The following is a 24,544-nucleotide window of genomic DNA, read 5'->3' on the forward strand; positions in this document are numbered from 1 at the left end:
TAATTTCTTATCAACTCTTTGTCCTAGAACAGCCCCTACAACATAATCACTAGCATCACACATAATTTCAAATGGTAAATTCCAATCAGGAGGCTGAACAATAGGTGCAGAAATTACAGCTTTCTTAAGTATTTCAAATGCTTCTACACAATCATCATCAAAGACAAAAGGAACATCTTTTTGTAAGAGATTAGTCAGAGGCCTATAAATTTTAGAGAAGTCCTATAAAAACCGGCATGACCAAGGAAACTTCTTATACCTTTAATGTCCTTAGGACACGACATCTTTTCAATAGCATCGACCTTAGCTTTATCAACTTCATTACCTCTTTAAGAAATATTATGCCCCAAGACAATACCTTCATTAACCATAAAGTGGCACTTCTCCCAATTCAAGACAAGATTAGTTTCTTCACATCTCTGCAAAACTCGATCAAGGTTGCTTAAGCCATCATCAAAAGAAGTTCCATAGACAGAAAAATCATCCATGAATACCTCAACAATCTTTTCACAGAAGTAAGAGAATATAGCAGTCATACATCTTCGAAAGGTAGCAGGTGCATTGCATAAACCAAAAGGCATACGTCTATAAGCAAAGGTACCGAAAGGGCAAGTAAAAATTGTCTTTTCTTGATCCTCTTTTGACATAGGTATTTGAGAGAAACCAGAATAACCATCTAGAAAGCAAAAATGTGTATGTTTAGATAATCTTTCTAGCATTTGATCAATAAAAGGTAAATGGTAATGATCCTTTTTAGTAGCTTTATTTAATTTGTGGAAATAAATTACCATTCTACAACCTGTAACAATTCTTTGTGGGATCAATTCATCTTTATCATTAGGGACACAATGGACAGGGCTTACCCACTGACTATCAGCAATGGGATAAATTATACCTGCCTCCAGAAGCTTTAGTATTTCTTTTCTTACCACTTCTTTCATCTTAGGATTTAACCATTGTTGGTGATCAACAACCGGTTTCGCGTCTTTCTCCAATTTTATTTTGTGCTGGCTTAGAGTGGGACTAATGCCCTTAAGATCATCAAGAGTATATCCAATAGCAGCACGGTGCTTCTTCAGAGTTTTCAATAATTTCTTTTCTTCATGCTCTGAAAGGTTAGCACTAATAATAACAGGATATATCTCGTTCTCATCAAGATAAGCATATTTAAGAGTATCAGGTAAAGGTTTAAGCTCAAACACGGGATCACCCTTGGGTGGAGGAGGATCCCCTAGTATTTCAACAGGAAAGTTGTGTTTCAAAATAGGTCCCTGTTTAAAGAATACTTCATCTATTTCCCTTCTTTCATTCATAAACATATCATTTTCATGATCTAGCAAATGTTGTTCTAAAGGATCACAAGGAGGCTAGACAATAGTAGCAAGACCAATAATTTCATGTTTACTAGGCAATTCTTTATCATGGGGTTGTCTATGAAATTTAGCAAAATTAAACTCATGAGACATATCCCCCAAACCAATAGTAACTACATCCCTTTTGCAGTCTATCTTAGCATTGAAGGTTTTTAAGAAGGGTCTACGAAATATAATGGGACAAAAGTAGTCTTGTGGGGAACCAAGAACAAGAAAATCAGCACGATATTTAACTTTCCCACACTAGACTTCAACATCTATAACAATCCCAACTGGTGAAATAGTGTCCCTATTGGCCAGCTTAATTGTAACATCAATTTCCTCTATCTCAACAGGTGCAATATCATGCATAATTTCTTTGTATAAGGAATGAGGTATTGCACTTGCACTACCACCCATATCACATAAGCCATGATAGCAATGATCTCTTATTTTAACAGAAATAACAGGCATGCCTACAACAGGTCTATGTTTATTTTTTATCGGGTCTAGCAATTCTAGCAGCTTCATCACAAAAGTAAATAACACGCCCATCAATATTATCGTCCAAGAGATCTTTAACCATAGCAACACTAGGTTCAAGTTTAATTTACTCAGGGGGTGTAGGTGTTCTAGTGTTACTCTTACGAACCACAGTTGAACCTTTAGTATGATAGTTTATTCCAACAGGGAAAGGTGTTGGGGAACGCAGTAATTTCAAAAAAATTCGTACGCACATGCAAGATCATGGTGATGCATAGCAACGAGAGGGCAGAGCATCGTCTACGTACCCTCGTAGATCGTAAGCGGAAGCGTTATGACAATGCGGTTGATGTAGTCGTACGTCTTCATGATCGACCAATCTAGCACCGAAGGTACGACACCTCCGCGATCTGCACATGTTCGGCTCGGTGACATCCCACGAACTCACGATCTAGTAGAGGTTCGAGGGAGAGTTTCGTCAGCACGACGGTGTGATGATGGTGGTGATGATGCCACCGGAAGAGGGCTTCACCTAAGCACCGCTATGATATGACCGAGGTGGATTATGGTGGAGGGGGGCACCGCACACGGCTAAAAGATCAATGATCAACTTGTGTGTCCATGGGGTGCCCCCTCCCCCGTATATAAAGGAGTGGAGGAGGGGGAGGGCTGGCACTCTCTATGCCACGCCCTAGGGGAGTCCTACTCCCTCTGGGATTAGGATTCCCCCTTTTCCTAGTAGAAGTAGGAGCCCTTCCAAGTAGGTGTAGGAGAGGAAGGAAGGAGGAGAGAGGGAGGAAGGAAAGGGGGACCGCCCCCCTCCCAATTTGGATTGGGATTGGGGGGCGCGCCTCCCTCTTTTCCCTTCCCTCTCCTCTATTCCACTAAGGCCAAATAAGGCCCATATACTCCCCGGGGGGTTCCGGTAACCTCCCGGTACTCCAGAAAAATGCTCGAACCACTCGGAACCATTCCGATGTCCAAATATAGGCTTCCAATATATCAATCTTTACGTCTCGACCATTACGAGACTCCTCGTCATGTCAGTGATCAAATTCGGGACTCCGAAGTACCTTCGGTACATCAAAACACATAAACTCATAATACCGTGCGGACCCTACGGGTTTGAGAACTATGTATACATGACCGAGACATGTCTCCGGTCAATAACCAATAGCGGAACCTGGATGCTCATATTGGCTCCTACATATTCTACAAAGATCTTTATCGGTCAAACCGCATAACGGTATACTTTGTTCCGTTTGTCATCGGTATGTTACTTGCCTGAGATTTGATCGTCGGTACCTCAATACCTAGTTCAATCTTGTTACCGGCAAGTCTATTTACTCGTTCCGTAATGCAACATCCCATAACTAACTCATTGGTCACATTGCTTGCAAGGCATATAGTGATGTGCATTACCGAGAGGGCCCTGAGATACCTCTCCGACAATCGGAGTGACAAATCCTAATCTCGATCCATGCCAACTCAACAAACACCATCGGAGACACCTATAGAGCACCTTTATAATGACCCAGTTACGTTGTGACATTTGGTAGCACACAAAGTGTTCCTCCGGTATTCGGGAGTTGCATGATCTCATAGTCATAGGAACATGTATAGTTATGAAGAAAGCAAAAGCAACAAACTAAACGATCATCGTGCTAAGCTAACGGATGGGTCAAGTCAATCACATCATTCTCTAATGATGTGATCCCCTTAATCAATTGACAACTCATGTCTATGGTTAGGAAACATAACCATCATTGATTCAACGAGCTAGTCAAGTAGAGGCAAACTAGTGACACTCTGTTTGTCTATGTATTCACACATGTACTAAGTTTCCGGTTAATACAATTCTAGCATGAATAATAAACATTTATCATGACATAAGGAAATATAAATAACAACTTTATTATTGCCTTTAGGGCATATTTCCTTCAGTCTCCCACTTGCACTAGAGTCAATAATCTAGATTACGTTGTAATGATTCTAACACCCATGGAGTCTTGGTGCTGATCATGTTTTTCTCGTGAGAGAGACTTAGTCAAGGGGTCTACAACATTCAGATCCATATGTATCTTGCAAATCTCTATGTCTCCCTCCTTGACTTGATCGCGGATGGAATTGAAGCGTCTCATGATGTGCTTGGTTCTCCTGTGAAATATGGATTCCTTTGCCATGGCAATTGCTCCAGTATTGTCACAAAAGATTTTCATTGGACCTGATGCACTAGGTATGACACCTAGATCGGATATGAACTCCTTCATCCAGATTCCTTCATTTGCTGCTTCCTAAGATGCTATGTATTCCGCTTCACACGTAGATCCCGCCATGACGCTCTGCTTGGAACTGCACCAACTGACAGCTCCACCATTTAATAAAAACACGTATCCGGTTTGTGACTTAGATTCATCCGGATCAGTGTCAAAGCTTGCATCGACGTAACCATTTACGACGAGCTCTTTGTCACCTCCATATACGAGAAACATATCCTTAGTCCTTTTTAGGTATTTCAGGTTGTTCTTGACCACAGTCCAGTGATCCACTCCTGGATTACTTTGGTACCTCCCTGCTAAACTTATAGCAAGGCACAAATCAGGTCTGGTACACAGCATTGCATACATGATAGAGCCTATGGCTGAAGCATAGGGAACACCTTTCATTTTCTCTCTATCTTCTGCAGCGGTCGGGCATTGAGTCTGACTCAACTTCACACCTTGTAACACAGGCAAGAACCCTTTCTTTGCCAGATCCATTTTGAACTTCTTCAAAACTTTATCAAGGTATGTTCTTTGTGAAAGTCCAATCAAGCGTCTTGATCTATCTCTATAGATCTTGATGCCCAATATATAAGCAGCTTCACCGAGGTCTTTCATTGAAAAATTCTTATTCAAGTAACCTTTTATGCTATTCAGAAATTCAGTATCATTTCCGATCAACAATATGTCATCTACATATAATATCAGAAATGGTACGGAGCTCCCACTCACTTTCTTATAAATACAGGCTTCTCCAAAAGTATGTATAAAACCATGTGCTTTGATCACACCATTGAAGCGTATATTCCAACTCCGAGAGGCTTGCACCAGTCCATAAATGGATCGCTGGAGCTTTCACAGTTTGTTAGCACCTTTTGGATCGACAAAACCTTCTGGTTGCATCATATACAACTCTTGTTTAAGATAACCATCAAGGAATGCAGTTTTGACATCCATTTGCCAAATTTCATAATCATAAAGTGCGGCAATTGCTAACATGATTCGCGGACTTAAGCATCGCTACGGGTGAGGAAGACTCATCGTAGTCAACTCCTTGAAATTGTTGAAAACCTTTCGCAACAAGTCGAGCTTTGTAGACAGTAACATTACCGTCAGCGTCAGTTTTCTTCTCGAAGATACATTTATTCTCTATGGCCTGCCGATCATCGGACAAGTCAACCAAAGTCCACACTTTGTTCTCATACATGGATCCCATCTCAGATTTCATGGCTTCAAGCCATTTTGCGAAATCTGGGCTCATCATCGCTTGCTCATAGTTCGTAGGCTTGTCATGGTCAAGTAACATGACTTCTAGAACAGGATTACCGTACCACTCTGGTGCTCATCATCTCGAACTTTAGAAGTGCCCGGGTCACTGGTGATGTTGCTTCTACGAGCGAGCCAGTTGTCCTCTCCCGCACAGAAGCGGGTCATCAGAGCGGTAAGGGCTTCCATGGATTTTGGTTTTTCTTGTCCGAGGTGGCAGGCGAGCCATTCATCTCAGAAACTATGTTTAAAGGCCACAAGGGCTTCGGCGTCCGGACAATCGACAATTTGGTTCTTTTTAATTAAGAACCTAGTCCAGAGCTTCCTGGCTGACTCCCCGGGCTGCTGGATAATGTGACTTAGGTCATCAGCATCCGGAGGCCGGACATACGTACCTTGGAAGTTACTGCGGAAGGCGTCTTCCAAGTCTTCCCAGCTGCCAATGGAATTCTCAGGCAGACTGTTCATCCAGTGCCGAGCTAGCCCCTTGAGTTTTAGCGGGAGGTATTTGATGGCATGAAGATTGTCTCCACGGGCCATATGAATATGGAGAATAAAGTCTTCAATCCACACCGCGGGATCTGTGGTTTCATCATATGATTCGATATTCACAGGTTTGAACCCTTCTGGGAATTCATGTTCCATTACTTCATCAGTGAAGCAGAGGGGGTGCGCGGCGCCTCTATATCGGGCCAGGTCATGACGTAGTTCGCATGGAGTCCGTCTGCGGCTTTCGGCTCGGACGTGATTGTGCTTGCCATGTTCAGCTTGATAGCCGTCGTCGCGCGTCGGGGCACAACCCCGCGATCTGTAGATCGATCTGGTCTGACCTGCCCTACTGTCTAGGTCCTGCCATAGGTTGTATGTATGTCCCCGAGCTGGTTTCTTTCTGCCTTTATGGTGAGGTAGTGCTATCTGGTGTTCGGCTTGAGTTGCCCCTTTGTCTCTGCTACGTGGTGGTCGATCAGCCGCATTACGTACTAAGGGTACAGGCTCCAGCGCCTCGTCGTCCAATTGAGGTAGCCATTTGCGCTTCGGATAACTTTTGGATGGGCACTCGAGGCCGTATTCCTCGGCTGCCAGGACATGAGTCCATCTATCGTTGAGTAGATCTTTGTCAGCTTTAAGCTGTTGCTGCTTCTTTTTCAGGCTCCTTGCAGTGGCTATTAGCCGGCGCTTGAGGCGCTCCTGCTCGAGAGGTTCCTCAGGCACGATAAAATCCTCATTGCCGAGGCTCTCCTCATCCTCGGAGAGCGGAAAGTAATTACTGTCCTCTGATTCTTCGTTTATAGCCTGTTCATCATGGCTAACTTGCCCGTCTTCCCGTTCATCATGTTCTGAAAATTGGCTTAACGGGGTCTTCATTGTCTTTGGCATTGTTTGGAGTATTGTTTTCTCCTGTGCCGGAATTGCTGTCTTTTCCACGGCGTGACTTGGAGGGGCACCACTGACGTCGGTGCTTTGATTGTATCTCAGTAGGATTATCCTCGATTGGGTCTTCCTTGTCGTCGCTGCTATTCTCATTGGGTGTATCCACCATGTATACGTCATATGAGGGGGGGGTGGTCCAGCGCCCGGTAAATGGCGGGTTTTGGGCCTGCTCCTCTTCGACATTGTCGTCCATACCGTCGATGTCTTCAGAGTCGTCATCAGGCATGTCGGTTAGGTCTTCGACAATGGCTATTCAATGGGAGGTGGGTGGGAAGCAAAATTCCCAGTCATCAGCCCCCAGTTTAAACCGGATATAATTCAGCTGTGAGTCCCCTGCTAAGCAGAGGGTTTTTAATGAGTTTAGCACATCACCTAAAGGTGAGTGCCGGAAGATGTCCGCGACGCTGAATTCGACGATCGGCGCCTGATCAGGCTCAGCGGACGCGGCTGCGCGTAGTTTGGTGCCAGTGGCCGGAGATGACTTCGGGGTTCCGATGACGTGGATCCCGCATGAAATTGGGTCTGTGTGCAGCTCCAACGCCGCTGATTCTGCGGCTTCCATGGCGGGGTTGAGCTTCCCATCTTCGGATGGCGCAGTCTGCTTCGGATCTAGGACCGGAGCACTTACAGGCGCTATCTCCTGAGCATGGTTCGATGACAGATTTAGGTCATGCTCATCGTGGTGGCAGGGAGCGGCTGCCGTGGGCTCGAATCCATAGAGGATCAAGTCTTTGCGGATATCAGCAACATAGTTCAAGCATCCAAAGCTGACCTGATGTCCAGGGGCGTAGCTATCGATCTTCTCTAGATGGCCAAGCGAATTGGCCCGCAGTGCGAAGCCGCCGAACATGAAGATCTGGCCGGGGACAAAGATCTCCCTCGGGGCCGCATCGTTGTAGATGATTGACGGAGCCATCGAACCTCTTGAAGACGTCGTAGCAGAACTCTCAATGAAAGCACCAATGTCGGTATGAAAATCGGCGGATCTCGGGTAGGGGGTCCCGAACTGTGCGTCTGAGGTTGATTGTAATAGGAGACAAGGGACACGAAGTTTTACCCAGGTTTAGGCCCTCTTAATGGAGGTAATACCCTATGTCCTGCTTGATTAATATTGATGAGTATAGGGGTTACAAGAGTTGATCTACCACGAGATCGTAATGGCTAAAACCCTAGAAGTCTAGCCTATATGATTATGATTGTCCTCGCCTCTACGGACTAAACCCTCTGGTTTATATAGACATCGGAGAGGACTAGGGTTGTACAAAGTCGGTTACAGAGAAAGGAATCTTCATATCCGAACGCCAATCTTGTCATCCACGCCAAGGAGAGCTCCATCCGAACACGGGTGAGAGAATCTTCAGTCTTGTATCTTCATGGCCCAACAGTCCGGACCATGTCCAACAGGCCGGACGCCCGAGGACCCCTTAGTCCAGGACTCCCTCAGTAGCCACCTTAAGTTAAACCTTAGTTAACAATAATCTCTCACATCTGTCATGAATTCTCTCAAACCAATCCTCATCTACGAGCAAAGCACAACAGTATAAGCATAAGGTAGAAGTAACTCCCAGTGTTTGAAGTAAAAGACAATAGGTTCTACCTCATCAACTACTTCCCGATACCCGCATGTTATCGAACCTACTCATGCAACATTTGAGAGTTGAAACGAATGCATAAAAACTGGGTAATAAAGGGGTATGATCAAAGTGTTACTAAAACCCTAGTGACTCGTAGTAGCACGCTTCGCACTCCGGAAACTCTATCATGAACAAACAATAGCATACATAAGCACTCAAGCACAAGATGCAAGGGGAAAACTCAAGAGAAAAGATCCAAACTTAAAGTTCAACTGAAGAGCTTCGATTTGCAAAAAGAATCAATCAAATCGGAGTTACGAAACACAAACTATGATCAAAAGAAGTTCGAATTCAAATCTGCTTGAAACCAAATTTTAAATATAGGTCCCTGGCTGAAAATAAAATAAAAAGAAAAACCTAACGAATGAACGTTCGCTAACAGAACTAAACCGATGAAAACCGTTTGTCAAACTAAACTAACGGGTGAACGTTCGTCAAATAATGAACTAAAATAAAACCGAACTAAACCTAACTAACCAAAAAAACGAAAAGAAAACCGACAGTTTTTACCGGTTAACCGGACTTGGCCGGCGGCGGTCAACGACAATGGCGAGGCAAGGTGATGATGGCAGGCGGTGATGGCGCAACAGGCGGCGGCGGAGCACGGCAGCGGCGTTGTAGCGGTGGGGCAGGCAGCGGCGCGGCGAGCGGTAGCTGCAAGCGGCGGGGCGCCGCGCGGCGGCTCGGGGAGGCGGCGGCGGCTGCGTTGGCGGGGTGAGGAGGAGGAAGCGTGTGCGGGGCGGGTTATAAAGGGGGCCGAGATCTTCTTGGAGGAGGGGGCGCGGCGGGGATCCGGAGTCCGGCTCGGACTCCGGCAGCGGGCGGCGGCCGGACTCCTCCCGCGGAGGAAGGCGGCGGCGGCTGCGGGCCGGCCTCGGCTGGGCCTTCAGCCCAGTCGGGCGACGAAACTTTTTTTTAAAATAAATAAATTTTGCCCGAAAGAAAAAAATCGTAAAAAATATAAAAAATCCTAAAATACCATAAATAATCACACCGTCCGAACCTAATAGTTAGAACAAAGTGAACATTTTTCTGGCCTAAAAATGCAATTTTCAAATATGCATATTTTTCTAATTCAAATAAAATTGCAAATAAAATGCAAATAAAATATTAATTTGATTTTAAATTTATTCTCCAATATTCCTCTCTTTTGAAGAAGTCATTTTATCTTCTCTCATTTTTTATTATTGGAAATAATTGGAGAGAAAAATATTTAAAATCAGATTGATCCTCTTTTCAAATTTGAAAGTGAATGAAACCTCCAACTCTCTCCTTGGGTCCTAGAGTTGCTTTAGATTTCTAGGATCACAACCAAAATGCAAATAAGATATGATATGCATATGATGACCTATATATAACATCCAAATTGAAAATTGGGATGTTACGCTCACTACTACAAAAACAGCTATAGCCAATATGAACACTAATGGCGCATTGTACATGTGGTGCGCCATTACTAAATACTAATGGCGCACCATGTGTTGGTGCGCCATTAGTTTGAAAATACTAATGGCGCACCACATCCACGATGCGCCATTACTAAAAAAAGAAAAATTTAATTTTTTTCAAAACTACTAATGGCGCACCGTGGGATGGTGCGCCATTACTAGTTCAACTAGTAATGGCGCACCACTCCCACGGTGAAAATTTCAAATTTCTTTTTTATTTTTATTTTTTAAACTAGTAATGGCACACCGTGGGAGTGGTGCGCCATTACTAGTTGAACTAGTAATGGCGCACCATCCCACGGTGCGTCATTACTAATTTGGCCCAAACATTCCCCCGAAAACATGCCTACTTGCTGGGTGTATGCTTAGTTTGTCATGCAATGCCTTGTGGTGAGTGCATCGAGCTCGAAAACATGCCTACGTGAATCTGATTTGCCATGTTCCAGTTTTTCGCTAAGTCTGAATCTGTTAACGAAAGTTGCTATGTTCACATGGTTGTCATTGTATTTTCTTATCCCTTTTGGCTTATGGTCAGTAAGGGACTTTTGTTGTATGCTTCGAGTAGCTTCATGCCATGCATTGCTTTGCCATGATATGTTCCTGTAGCATGTTGATATCTTGCTCTAAACATTGCTTCCTGATGTTAAAATCCTGACATGTTTTTTTCACGAAGTCTGTAACCTGATATCTTTTGCACTTTTGCCATGCTTGTTTGATCCTACTATTGAGTGAATCAGCCCTAGCTCAGTGTTCTTATTTGAGTGAATTAGCCCTAGCTCAGTGTTCTTATTTTGTCAAGCATCTTGAGTGGGTCACTGCCATGTGATTTGTTGCTATGTTAGAGTGCAGTAGCTTGTTGTTCTTGATGCATTTAGATGGCCTCGTGCTGTTAATCGTAGATCAGTGCCATATTTGTTTTGCTTGTCATTTGCAAACCGTGCATCCGATTCCGGTGATCTTTATATCGATTTCAACCGAAATCAACTCCTCTTTCCAGCGGCACTCTTGGTTTTCCATGTTGAGGCCAGGTTCAATATTTCCTTTCCGAAGCATGCATATGCATTGCATATCACATCCCGCATATCATGCCATGTTTTGCATCATGTTGCTTGCGCATTGCACCGTGGTTGATTGTGATTCCCTTTGTTTCTGTTCTTGCTTTGGGTAGAGCCAGGAGACGAGTACGTGATCGAGGATCCCGTGGAGTATGCTTACGAGGATCAAGCTAACGTCAACTCAGAGAACTTTGCAGGCAAGATGACCATACCCTCGAAATCACTTCTATCTTTGCTTGCTAGATGCTCACTCTATTGCTATGCCTATGCTACGATACCTACCACATGCTTTACCATGCCTCCCATATTGCCATGTCAAACCTCTAACCCACCTTGTCCTAGCAAACTGGTGTTTGGCTATGTTACCGCTTTGCTCAGCCCCTCTTATAGCGTTGGTAGTTGTAGGTGAAGATTGGAGTTTGTTCCTTGTTGGAACATGTTTATTGTTGGGATATCATTATTATATCTTGTTTAATTCAAAGCATCAATATACTTGGTAAAGGGTGGAAGGCTCGGCCTTATGCCTGGTGTTTTGTTCCACTTTTGCCACCCTAGTTTCCGTCATACCGGTGTTATGTTCCTTGATTTTGCGTTCCTTAAACGGCTGGGTTATAATGAGAACCCCTTGACAGTTCACCTTGAATAAAACTCCTCCAGCAAGGCCCAACCATGGTTTTACCATTTGCCACCTAGCATTTTTCCCTTGGGTTTCGTGGACTCAAGGGTCATCTTTATTTTAAACCCCCGGGCCAGTGCTCCTCTGAGTGTTGGTCCAAAACAGAGCCACTTGAAGCGCCACCTCGGGGAAACTTGAGGGTTCATTTTAGTTGTACGTAGTGTTCATCCGGTGTGCCCTGAGAACGAGATGTGTGCAGCTCCTATCGGGATTTGTCGGCACAGTGGGTGGTCTTGCTGGACTTGTTTTACCATTGTCGAGATGTCTTGCAACCGGGATTCCGAGTCTGATCGGATTGTCTTGGGAGAAGGAATATCCTTCGTTGACCATGAGAGCTTGTAATGGTCTAAGTTGGGACACCCCTGCAGGGATTTGATCTTTCGAAAGCCGTGCCCGCAGTTATGGGCAGATGGGAATTTGTTAATGTCCGATTGTAGAAAACCTAAAGCTTAACTTAATTAAAATGAATCAACGGCGTGTGTGGCCATGATGGTCTCTTTTTGGAGGAGTCCGGGAAGAGAACACGGTCTCGTGTTATGCTTGACCGTAGGTTGTTCTAGGATCACTTCTTGATCATAGTTTATCGATCGTGCCTTTGCCTTCTCTTCTCGCTCTCTTTTGCATATGTTAGCCACCATATATGCTAGTGCTTGCTGCAGCTCCACATCATACCTTTTTACCCTACCTATAAGCTTAAATAGTCTTGATCGCGAGGGTGTGAGATTGCTGAGTCCCCGTGACTCACAGATTCTTTAAAAACCAGATGCAGGGACCGATGAAACTGTTCCAGGAGATGCGACTGAGCTCAAGTGGGAGTTCGATGAGGACTCATGACGATACTACGTTTTTTTCCAGATGATCAGTAGTGGAGCCCAGTTGGGGCGATCAGGGACATTATGCATTTGGGGTTGTCTTTATTTTGGTTCCGTAGTCGGACCTTGATTGTATCTGGATGATTGTAACGCTATATTTAGTTATTGTTTGAAGTGGCGATTGTAAACCAACTATGTATATCTTTCCTTATTCAGTACATGGGATGTGTAAAGATTACCCCTCTTGCAACATTTCTTACATTGCGGTTATGAATCTAAGTCGTGCTCCGACACGTGAGAGAAATAGCCGCATCTTGGGCGTTACAAGTTGGTATCAGAGCCTTCCTCGACTTAGGAGCCCCCTGCTTGATCGAATCGTTGGCGTTGTTGAGTCTAGAAAAAATGTTTTGAGTCTTATAGGATTATATATACCGGAGAGTAGGATTCTTTTTACTCCTCAGTCCCTTTGTCGCTCTGGTGAGGCATCCTGACGTAGAGTTTTGACTCTTCTCTTCTCAAATTTCACTAAAAAATTTAGGATCACGCAGGTATCTTGGAATCGTTCCAATGGTTTTGTGACGAGAACATTATTCTTGGTGCCTCCTGAAATTTAGGGGTTGTGGCAGTGTCCCGGGGAGTTGACCTCAGAGGTGTTGTCGTCATAATTTTATCGTTGCAGTTCTGGAATACCTGAGTTTCGCCGACATCGAAAATCTCTTTTATGCAGTTGTTGGTGAGATAACCTCGACGCCACCCAGTACTAGGGCGGGAGTTCGGGAGTATTGCCATAACTCGTATAACGGATGCTTTTCGAAGGTTGAGTTAAATGATTTCCGAAGGTTTCTTGGTTATGTGTTGAAGGATGGACACAGCTGGATGTAGGATTTGCTAGCTTTGGGTGAGATATTATGCTTCCCCTGTATCCCCAACACCTGATTGCATAACCGGAAAGGTTCGGGAGTTTCATAGGTGGGAATTCATGTAGCTCTAGTATTTCTTCCGCGGATATTTGGTTTGTGACTGGGTAATCCTCACCAAGTATTTGTTCTTGTCTGTACCTTGTTGTTTTATTCCTCTACCTCTATCTAAGTGGCTTCTCAATTTATGGAAGTGTGACCATTTAATTTGGAATGCATTCGTTCATTCTTGTTCGGATGTGAGGACTATATGTTGCAATTTCGATCCATTTGATTCAGCTTGAATATATGTCTGTCAAGATGCTAACGGATGTCACCCTCTTCAGGATGGCTCCTCCAACGCGTCAGATTCCTGAACCGCCGCCACCGCCTCCACCTCTGGAGGCATTGCAAGCTGTGATGGCTGCTACCAACGCCAACACGGAGATGCTTATGCAACTCTTGCAAGAGCGCAACCAAGGAAATGAAGGCCATGGCAACAATCAGAATCAGTTTGCTACACTCAACCAGTTCCTCGCAAACCAGCCAAAGACCTTCAGTAACTGTGTCGATGTTGGAAATATGCCCTAGAGGCAATAATAAATTAGTTATTATTATATTATATTTCATTGTTCATGATAATCGTTTATTATCCATGCTAGAATTGTATTGATAGGAAACTCAGATACATGTGTGGATACATAGGCAACACCATGTCCCTAGTAAGCCTCTAGTTGACTAGCTCGTTGATCAATAGATGGTTACAGTTTCCTGACCATGGACATTGGATGTCGTTGATAACGGGATCACATCATTAGGAGAATGATGTGATGGACAAGACCCAATCCTAAGCCTAGCACAAGATCGTGTAGTTCGTATGCTAAAGCTTTTCTAATGTCAAGTATCATTTCCTTAGACCATGAGATTGTGCAACTCCCGGATACCGTAGGAGTGCTTTGGGTGTGCCAAACATCACAACGTAACTGGGTGGCTATAAAGGTGCACTACGGGTATCTCCAAAAGTGTCTATTGTGTTGGCATGAATCGAGACTGGAATTTGTCACTCCGTGTAACGGAGAGGTATCTCTGGGCCCACTCGGTAGGACATCATCATAATGTGCACAATGTGACCAAGGAGTTGATCACGAGATGATGTGTTACGGAATGAGTAAATAGGCTTGCCGGTAACGAGATTGAACAAGGTATCGGGATACCGACAATCGAATCTCGGGCAAGTATCGTACCGATAGACAAAGGGAATTGTATACGGGATTGATTGAATCCTTGACATCGTGGTTCATCCGGTGAGATCATCGTGGAGCATGTGGGAACCAACATGGGTATCCAGATCCCGCTGTTGGTTATTGACCAGAGAGTTGTCTCGGCCATGTATGCATGACTCCCGAGCCCGTAGGATCTACACACTTAAGGTTCGATGATGCTAGGGTTATAGGGAAAGTATGTACGCAGTTACCGAATGTTGTTCGGAGTCCCGAATGAGATCCCGGACATCACGAGGAGTTCCGGAATGGTACGGAGGTAAATATTAATATATGGGAAGTCCCGTTTTGGTCAATGGAAAGGTTTCGGGTGCTATCGGTAACGTACAGGGACCACCGGGAGGGTCCCAGGGGTCCACCAGGTGGGGCCACCAGCCCTAGAAGGCTTTGTGGGCCAAGTGTGGGAGGGGACCATCCCCAGGTGGGCTGGTGCGCCCCCACCAAGGCCCAAGGCGCCTCCAAGAGGGGAGGGGGGCAAACCCTAGGGCAGATGGGCCCTAAGGCCCACCCCAGGTGCGCCTCCCCCTCTCCCCCTTGTGGGCGCCACCCTAGATGGGTTTTGGGGTTGCCGCCACCCCTAGGGAGGGAACCCTAGATGGGGGCTCAGCCCCTCCCCTTCCCCTATATATACTTGAGGTATTGGGGGCTGCAAGACACGACGAGATCCTCTCCCTCTTGGCGCAGCCCTACCTCTCTCCCTCCTCATCTCTCGTAGTGCTTGGCGAAACCATGCTGGAGTTCCGTGCTCCTCTACCACCACCACGCCGTCGTGCTGCTCATCGACGGAGTCGTCCCAACCTCTCCTTCTCCCCTTGCCGGATCAAGGCGTGGGAGACGTCACCGGGCTACACGTGTGTTGAACGCGGAGGCGCCGTGGTTCGGCGCTTAGATCGGAATCAACCACGATCTGAATCGCTGCGAGTACGACTCCTTCATCCGCGTTCTTGCAACGCTTCCGCATAGCAATCTACAAGGGTATGTAGATGCACTCCCCTTCCCCTCGTTGCTAGATTCCTCCATAGATTGATCTTGGTGATGCGTAGAAAATTTTAAATTTCTGCTACGATCCCCAACACTGGCATCATGAGCTTGGTCTATGCGTAGTTTCTATGCGCGAGTAGAACACAAAGCAGTTGTGGGCGTCGATATTTTCAATTTACTTGCCGTTACTAGTGTTATCTTCATTCGGCGGCATCGTGGGATGAAGTGGCCCGGACCGACCTTACACGTACTCCTACGTGAGACTGGTTCCACCGACTGACATGCACTAGTTGCATAAGGTGGCTAGCGGGTGTCTGTCTCTCCCACTTTAGTCGGATCGGATTCGATGAAAGGGGTCCTTATGAAGGGTAAATAGAAATTGGCATATCACGTTGTGGTTTTGGCGTAGGTAAGAAACGTTCTTGCTAGAAACCTATAGCAGCCACGTAAAAACCTGCAACAACAATTAGAGGACGTCTAACTTGTTTTTGCAGCATGTGCCATGTGATGTGATATGGCCAAAAGGATGTGATGAATGATATATGTGATGTATGAGATTGATCATGTTCTTGTAATAGGAATCACGACTTGCATGTCGATGATTATGACAACTGGCAGGAGCCATAGGAGTTGTCTTAATTTATTTATGACCTGCGTGTCAACTTAAACGTCATGTAATTACTTTACTTTATTGCTAAACCGTTAGCCATAGTAGTAGAAGTAATAGTTGACGAGACGACTTCATGAAGACGCGATGATGGAGATCATGGTGTCATGCCAGTGACAACGATGATCATGGAGCCCCAAAGATGGAGATCATAAGGAGCAAAATGATATTGGCCATATCATGTCACTATTTGATTGCATGTGATCTTTATCATGTTTTACATCTTATTTTCTTAGAACGACGGTAGCTTAAATAAGATGATCCCTTGCAATAATTTCAAGAAAGTGTTCCCCCTAACTGTGCACCATTGCGAAGGTTCGTCGTTTCGAAGCACCACATGATGATCGGGTGTGATAGATTCTAACATTCGAATACAACGGGTGTAAGCCAGACTTACACACGCAATACACTTAGGTTGACTTGACGAGCCTAGCATGTATAGACATGGCCTCGGAACACGGGAGACCGAAAGGTCGAGCATGAGTCATATGAAAGATACGATCAACATGAAGATGTTCACCGATGTTGACTAGTCCGTCTCACGTGATGATCGGACACGGCCTAGTTGACTCGGATCATGTTTCACTTAGATGACTAGAGGGATTTCTATCTGAGTAGGAGTTCATTAAATAATTTGATTAGATGAACTTAATTATCATGAACATAGTCTAAATTGTCTTTGCAAATATGTTGTAGATAAATAGCTCATGTTGTAGCTCCCTATTTCAATACGTTCCTAGAGAAAGACCAAGTTGAAAGATATTGTAAGCAATGATGCGGACTGGGTCCGTAGTCCGAGGAGTGTCCTCACTGCTACACAGAAGGCTTACGTCTTTGATGCACCGCTCGATGTGCAAACCCCTACAACGTCGTTTGTGGATGTTGTGAACACCTGACAGACACATCCTGATGACTACTTGATAGTTTAGTACACCATACTTTACAGCTTAGAATCGGGATTCCAATGACGTTTTGAACGCCATAAGACATATGAGATGTTCCAAGAGCTGAAATTGGGATTTCAGGCTCATGCCCGTGTTGAGAGGTATGAGACCTCTGACAAGTTCTTTTGCCAACAAGATGGAGGAGAATAGCTCAGCTAGTGAGCATGTGCTCAGAATGTCTGGGTGCTACAATCACTTAAATCAAGTGGGAATTAAACTTCCAGATAAGATAGTGATTGATAGAGTTCTCTAGCCACTATCACTAAGCTACTAGATCTTCGTGATGAACTATGACATGCAAGGGATGGAATTGATCCCGGAGCTGTTCGCGGTGCTTAAGACCGCAAAAGGTAGAAATCAAGAAGGAGCATCAAGTGTTGATGGTTTAACAAGACCACTGGTTTCAAGAAGGGCAAGGGCTAGAAGGGAAACTTCATGGATGGCAAACCAGTTGCCGCTCCAGTGAAGGAACCCAAGGTTGAACCCAAACCCAAGACTAAGTGCTTCTATTGTAAGGGGGGCGGTCACTGGTAGCGGAATTACCCCAAATGCATGGTAGATAAGAAGGCTGGCAACTTCAACAAAGTATATACATGTTATTAATCTGTACCTCACTAGTACTCCTGGTAGCACCTGGGTATTGGATACCGGTTCAGTTGCTATTATTGGTGACTTGAAGCAAAAGCTACGGACTAAACGGAGACTGGCTAAGGGCGAGGTGACGGTGTGTGTTGGAAGTGTTTCCAAAGTTGATGAGATCACCATCGCACTCTCCATCTACCTTCGGATTAGTATTGAACCTAGATAAATGTTATCGGGTGTCTACGTTGAGCATGAATATGATTAGATCATGTTCATTGCAATACGGTTATTCATTTAAGTTAGAGAATAATGGTTATTCTGTTTACATGAATAATACCTTTCATGGTCATGCACCCTATGTGAGTGGTTCATTGAATCTCGGTCATGGTAATATGCATGTTCACGCCAAAAGATGTAGAGTTAATAATGATAGTACCACTTTCTTGTGGCACTGCCGCTTAGGTCATATTGGCGTGAGATGCATGAAGAAACTCCATGTCGATGGATGTTTGGAGTCACTTGATTTTGAATCGCTTGACACATGCGAGCCATGCCTCATGGGCAGGATGACAAAGACCCCGTTTTCAGGTACAATGAAACAGGCAAGTGACTTGTTGGAAATCATACATGCTGATGCGTGTGATCCAATGAGAATTGAAGCGTGCGGTGGATATCACTAGTTTCTCATCTTCACTGACGATTTGAGTAGATATAGGTATATTTACTTAATGAAGCACAAGTCTAAAACGTTTGAAAAGTTCAAGCGATCTCAGAGTGAAGTTAAGAATCATCATAACAAGAAGATCATGTTCCTACGATCGGATCAAAGGGGGATTTTCTGAGTTATGAGTTTGGCAATCACTTAAGACATTGTGGAATTGTTTCGCAGTTGAAGCCACCTGGAACACCACAGCGTAATGGTGTGTCCGGATGTCATAATCGAACCTTATGAGATATGGTGCGATCTATGATGTCTCTTACCGATCTACCGCTATTATTTTGAGGTTATGCATTAGAGATAGCTGCATTCACTTTAGATAGGACACCATCTAAGTCCGTTGAGACGACGTCGTGTGAACATTGGTTTGGCAAGAAACCAAAGTTGTCGTTTCTTAATGTTTGGGGCTGCGATGCTTAAGGCTTCAGCCAGAGAAGCTCGAACCCAAAAGCGGACAAACACATCTTCATAGGATACCCAAAGGTGACAGTTGGGAATACCTTCTATCTCAGATCCGAGGGCAAATTGTTTGTCGCTAAGAACGGGTCCTTTCTCGAGAAGGTGTTTCTCTCGAAAGAATTGAGTGGGAGGAAGATAGAACTTGATGAGGTTGTCGAACCTTTACTTCAACCAGAAAGTGATGCAACACAGAAAGATGTTTTCTGTGGAGCCTACGTCTGTTGAATAGGAAGTTAATGATAGTGATCATGAAGCTTTGGATCAAGTTGCTACCGAACCTCGTAGGTCAACAAGGATATGTACTACTCCTGAGTGGTACGGTAATCCTGTCTTAGATATCATGTTGTTAGACAACAATGAACCTACGAGCTATGGAGGAGCGCTGGTGGGCCCATATTCCGACAAATGGTTAGAAGCCATGAAATCCGAGATAGGATCCATGTATCAGAACAAAGTATGGACTTTGGTGGACTTGCCCGATGATCGGCAAGCCATTGAGATAAATGGATCTTTAAGAAGAAGACGGTCGTGGGCGGTAATGTTACCATCTATGAAGCTCGACTTGTGGGAAAGAGTCTTTTCACAAGTTCAAGGAGTTGACTACGATGAGAATTTCTCACCCGCAGCGATGCTTAAGTCCATCGGAATCGTGTTAGCATTAGCTGTATTTTTCGATTATGAAATCTGACAGATGGATGTCAAAAACAAGTTTTCTTACTAGTTTTCGTAAGAAAGAGTTGTATGTGATACAATCAAAGTTTTGTCGATCCTAAGGATGCTAAAAGGCATGCTGGCTCCAGCGATCCTTCTATGGACTAGAGCAAGCATCTCGGAGTTAGAATATATGCTTTGATGGAGTGATCAAAGCTTTTAGGTTTATACAATGTTTGCTAGAAACTTGTATTTACAAGAAAGTGAGTGGGAGCACTACAACATTTCTGATAAGTATGTGTGGATGACATATTGTTGATCCAAAATAATGTAGAATTTCTGGAAAGCATAAACGGTTGTTTGAAGAGTGTTTTTCAAAAGGAAGACCTGGATAAAGCTGCTTACATATTGGGCATCAAGATCTATAGAGATAGATCAAGACGCCTGATGATACTTTCAAAGAACACACACCTTGACATGTTTTTGAAGGGGTTCAAAATAGATCAGTCAAAGAAGGGGTTCTTACCTGAGTTGTAAGGTGTGAAGTTGAGTAAGACTCAAAGATTGACCACGGCAGAGGAAAGAGGAAGGACGAAGGTCGTCCCCTATGCTTTTGTCATAGGCCCTATACGGTATGCCATGCCGATTACCGCACCAAATGTGTGCCTTGGCACATTTCTGGCAAGAGGGTACAAAGGTGATCTAGGAGTGGATGACCAGATAGCGGTCAAAATTATCCTTAAAGGAATAAGGAAATGTTTCTCGGTTATGGAGGTGATAAAGAGTTCGACGTAAAGAGTTACGTCGATGCAAGCTTAACACCTATCCGGATAGCTATGAGTAGAGATGTCGGATACGTATAATGGAGCAACAATTTGGAATAGCTCCAAGTGGAACGTGGTAGCAGCATCTATGATATGACATAAAGTTTTGCTAAATACATAGGGATCTGAATATTGCAGACCCGTTGACTACAACCTCTCTCACAAGCATAACATGATCAAACCCAGAACTCATTGAGTGTTAATCACATAGTGATGTGAACCAGATTATTGACTCTAGTAAACTCTTTGGATGTTGGTCACATGGCGATGTGACCTGTGAGTGTTAATCACATGGAGATGTGAACTAGATTATTGACTCTAGTGCAAGTGGGAGACTGTTGGAAATATGCCCTAGAGGCAATAATAAATTAGTTATTATTATATTATATTTCATTGTTCATGATAATCGTTTATTATCCATGCTAGAATTGTATTGATAGGAAACTCAGATACATGTGTGGATACATAGGCAACACCATGTCCCTAGTAAGCCTCTAGTTGACTAGCTCGTTGATCCATAGATGGTTACAGTTTCCTGACCATGGACATTGGATGTCGTTGATAACGGGGTCACATCATTAGGAGAATCATGTGATGGACAAGACCCAATGCTAAGCCTAGCACAAGATCGTGTAGTTCGTATGCTAAAGCTTTTCTAATGTCAAGTATCATTTCCTTAGACCATGAGATTGTGCAACTCCCGGATACCGTAGGAGTGCTTTGGGTGTGCCAAACATCACAACGTAACTGGGTGGCTATAAAGGTGCACTACGGGTATCTCCGAAAGTGTCTATTTGGTTGGCATGAATCGAGACTGGGATTTGTCACTCCGTGTAACGGAGAGGTATCTCTGGGCCCACTCGGTAGGACATCATCATAATGTGCACAATGTGACCAAGGAGTTGATCACGAGATGATGTGTTACGGAACGAGTAAAGAGACTTGCCGGTAACGAGATTGAACAAGGTATCGGGATACCGACGATCGAATCTCGGGCAAGTATCGTACCGATAGACAAAGGGAATTGTATACGGGATTGATTGAATCCTTGACATCGTGGTTCATCCGATGAGATCATCGTGGAGCATGTGGGAACCAACATGGGTATCCAGATCTCACTGTTGGTTATTGACCGGAGAGTTGTCTCGGCCATGTCTGCATGACTCCCGAGCCCGTAGGGTCTACACACTTAAGGTTCGATGACGCTAGGGCTATAGGGAAAGTATGTACGCGGTTACCGAATGTTGTTCGGAGTCCCGGATGAGATCCCGGACGTCACGAGGAGTTCCGGAGTGGTCCGGAGGTAAAGATTTATATATGGGAAGTCCCGTTTTGGTCACCGGAAAGGTTTCGGCTGCTATCGGTAACGTACCAGGACCACCGGGAGGGTCTCGAGGGTCCACCAGGTGGGGCCACCAGCCCTAGAAGGCTGCGTGGGCCAAGTGTGGGAGGAGACCATCCCCAGGTGTGCTAGTGCGCCCCCACCAAGGCCCAAGGCGCCTCCAAGAGGGGAGGGGGGCAAACCTAAGGGCAGATGGGCCCTAAGGCCCACCCCAGGTGCGCCTCCCCCTCTCCCCCTTGGGGCCGCCACCCTAGATGGGTTTTGGGGCTGCCGCCACCCTTAGGGAGGGAACCCTATATGGGAGCGCAGCCCCTCCCCTTCCCCTATATATACTTGAGGTATTGGGGGCTGCAAGACACGACGAGATCCTCTCCCTCTTGGCGCAGCCCTACCTCTCTCCCTCCTCGTCTCTCGTAGTGCTTGGCGAAGCCCTGCCGGAGTTCCGTGCTCCTCCACTACCACCACACCGTTGTGCTGCTGATGGACGGAGTCTTCCCAACCTCTCCTTCTCCCCTTGCTGGATCAAGGCGTGGGAGACGTCACTGGGCTGCACCTGTGTTGAACGCGGAGGTGCCGTGGTTCGGCGCTTAGATCGGAATCAACCGCGATCTGAATTGCTACGAGTATGACTCCTTCATCCGCGTTCTTGCAACGATTCCGCATAGTGATCTACAAGGGTATGTAGATGCACTCCCCTTCCCCTCGTTGCTAGATTACTCAATAGATTAATCTTGGTGATGCGTAGAAAATTTTAAATTTCTGCTACGATCCCCAACAGTCGAGGCAACAGACGCTGATGATTGGCTCGTGGATATCTACAAGCATTTCGAGTGCAGCAACATCAGGCCTGAGGACTTTGTCAAGTTTGCTTCGTTCCAACTCAAAGACCAAGCTACAGAGTGGTATCAGCAATACAAAGATTCCAGAGGAGGTCGTGTGATTACCTGGGATGAATTCCGCCAAGACTTCAAAGCTCACCACATTCCTCAGAGTGTTGTTGAGAGCAAGCGTGAGGAGTTCCGCAATCTGAAGCAAGGCAGCTTGTTTGTTTACCAGTATAACATCATGTTCCAGAAGCTCGCTCGTTTCGCTAAGCAAGACGTCCGTGACGAGAAGAGCATGACTTATCAGTTCAGAGGTGGCCTCAAAGAAGATCTACAACTAGCTCTTGTGCTTTTTGATCCGAAGAAGTACGATGAGTTTTACAACATGGCACTGAAACAAGAGACTGCTCAGCTCAAGTGCGGTGCTTCCAAGAAACGAGTCAGGGATGCAACTCATTCTTCCTCAACTCAAGTGGCAACTAAGCAGCAAAAGTATTGGTTGCCTCCTCCTCCTCCATTCCGTCAGCCTTATCAGCAGAAGAGGAAAGGTGGCAGTGGATCTTCCCACCCATCCAACCCAGGGTTTCAGAACAAGACTTCCTCACATGCTCCAAGATCAAGTGCTCCGTATCACCGTCCACTTTCAGAGGTCACGTGCAACAAGTGTTAGCAGAAGGGTCACTATGCCAACAAATGCTTCAATCAGAGGCGTCTTCCTCCTCCTCCTCCTGTGAGATCTGCTACCACTGTAGTGGTCAAGCATAATCCCAAGTTTGCAAAGGTCAACATGATGAACGCAACTCAGGCAGATGACTCGTCAGATGTGATTATGGGTAACCTTCCTGTTAACAATATTCCTGCAAAAGTTCTTTTTGATACTGGTGCATCGCTTTCTTTCATTTCAAGACCTTTTGTAGCCAAGCATGAATTTTTGACTGAAAAGATTCCTTTCCCGTTGAAGATTGTGTCCCCGGGCAAGCAAATGACATCTAACAATTGCGTCCCGGATGTTACTATCACATTCGGCGACTATAAGTTTCTGTCTTCTCCAGTGGTCCTTGGTAACTCAGATATTGATCTTATTCTCGGAATGGACTGGCTTTCTAAGCACAAGGCTCAGCTTGACTTTGCTGCCAGGCATATTCAATTGACACATTCGTCTGAGGATGTAATCATTTTTGCCGCTCGTGATGATACCATTCGACTGTTTTCTCTCAACGAGAAGGGCGAGTTGGATGCCATATCTCAGATTCCAGTCGTTTGTGAATATCAATACGTCTTCCCAGAAGAGCTTCCAGGGATGCCTCCTCACCAGCTAGTTGAATTTGTCATCGATCTTGAGCCTGGCACGGAACCTGTTTGCAAACGTCCTTACAATCTTGGACCTGAAGAGTTGAAGGAGATGAAGAAACAACTCGATATTCAAGAGCGTATGGGTCTCATCCGACCAAGTTCTTCTCCATGGGGTTGTGGTGTTCTTTTTGTCAAGAAGAAGGATGGAACGGACCGACTTTGTGTCGACTACCGTCCATTGAACAAGAAGACCATAAAGAACAAGTACCCACTTCCCAACATCAATGAGCTTTTTTAACAACTCAAAGGTGCTCAAGTATTCTCCAAGCTTGATCTCCGTATGGGCTATCATCAGATTCGCATTCGTGAAGAAGATATCCCCAAGACAGCTTTCAGAACAAGCTATGGTTCATATGAATACACTGTCATGTCTTTCGGCCTTGTCAACGCTCCTCCAACATTCTCTTGCATGATGAACTTCATCTTCAATGCCTACACAAATGACTTCGTCTTGGTCTACCTCGATGACATTTTGGTCTTTTCCAAAAACAAGGAGGATCATGCCAAACACTTGAGATTGGTGCTGGATAAACTCAGAGAACATTAGTTCTATGCGAAGTTTTCAAAGAGCGAGTTTTGGCTCGATGAGGTTCTCTACCTTGGGC

Source organism: Triticum urartu, chromosome 1 (genome assembly GCF_003073215.2).
Source record: "Triticum urartu cultivar G1812 chromosome 1, Tu2.1, whole genome shotgun sequence".
Classification (NCBI taxonomy): domain Eukaryota; kingdom Viridiplantae; phylum Streptophyta; class Magnoliopsida; order Poales; family Poaceae; genus Triticum; species Triticum urartu.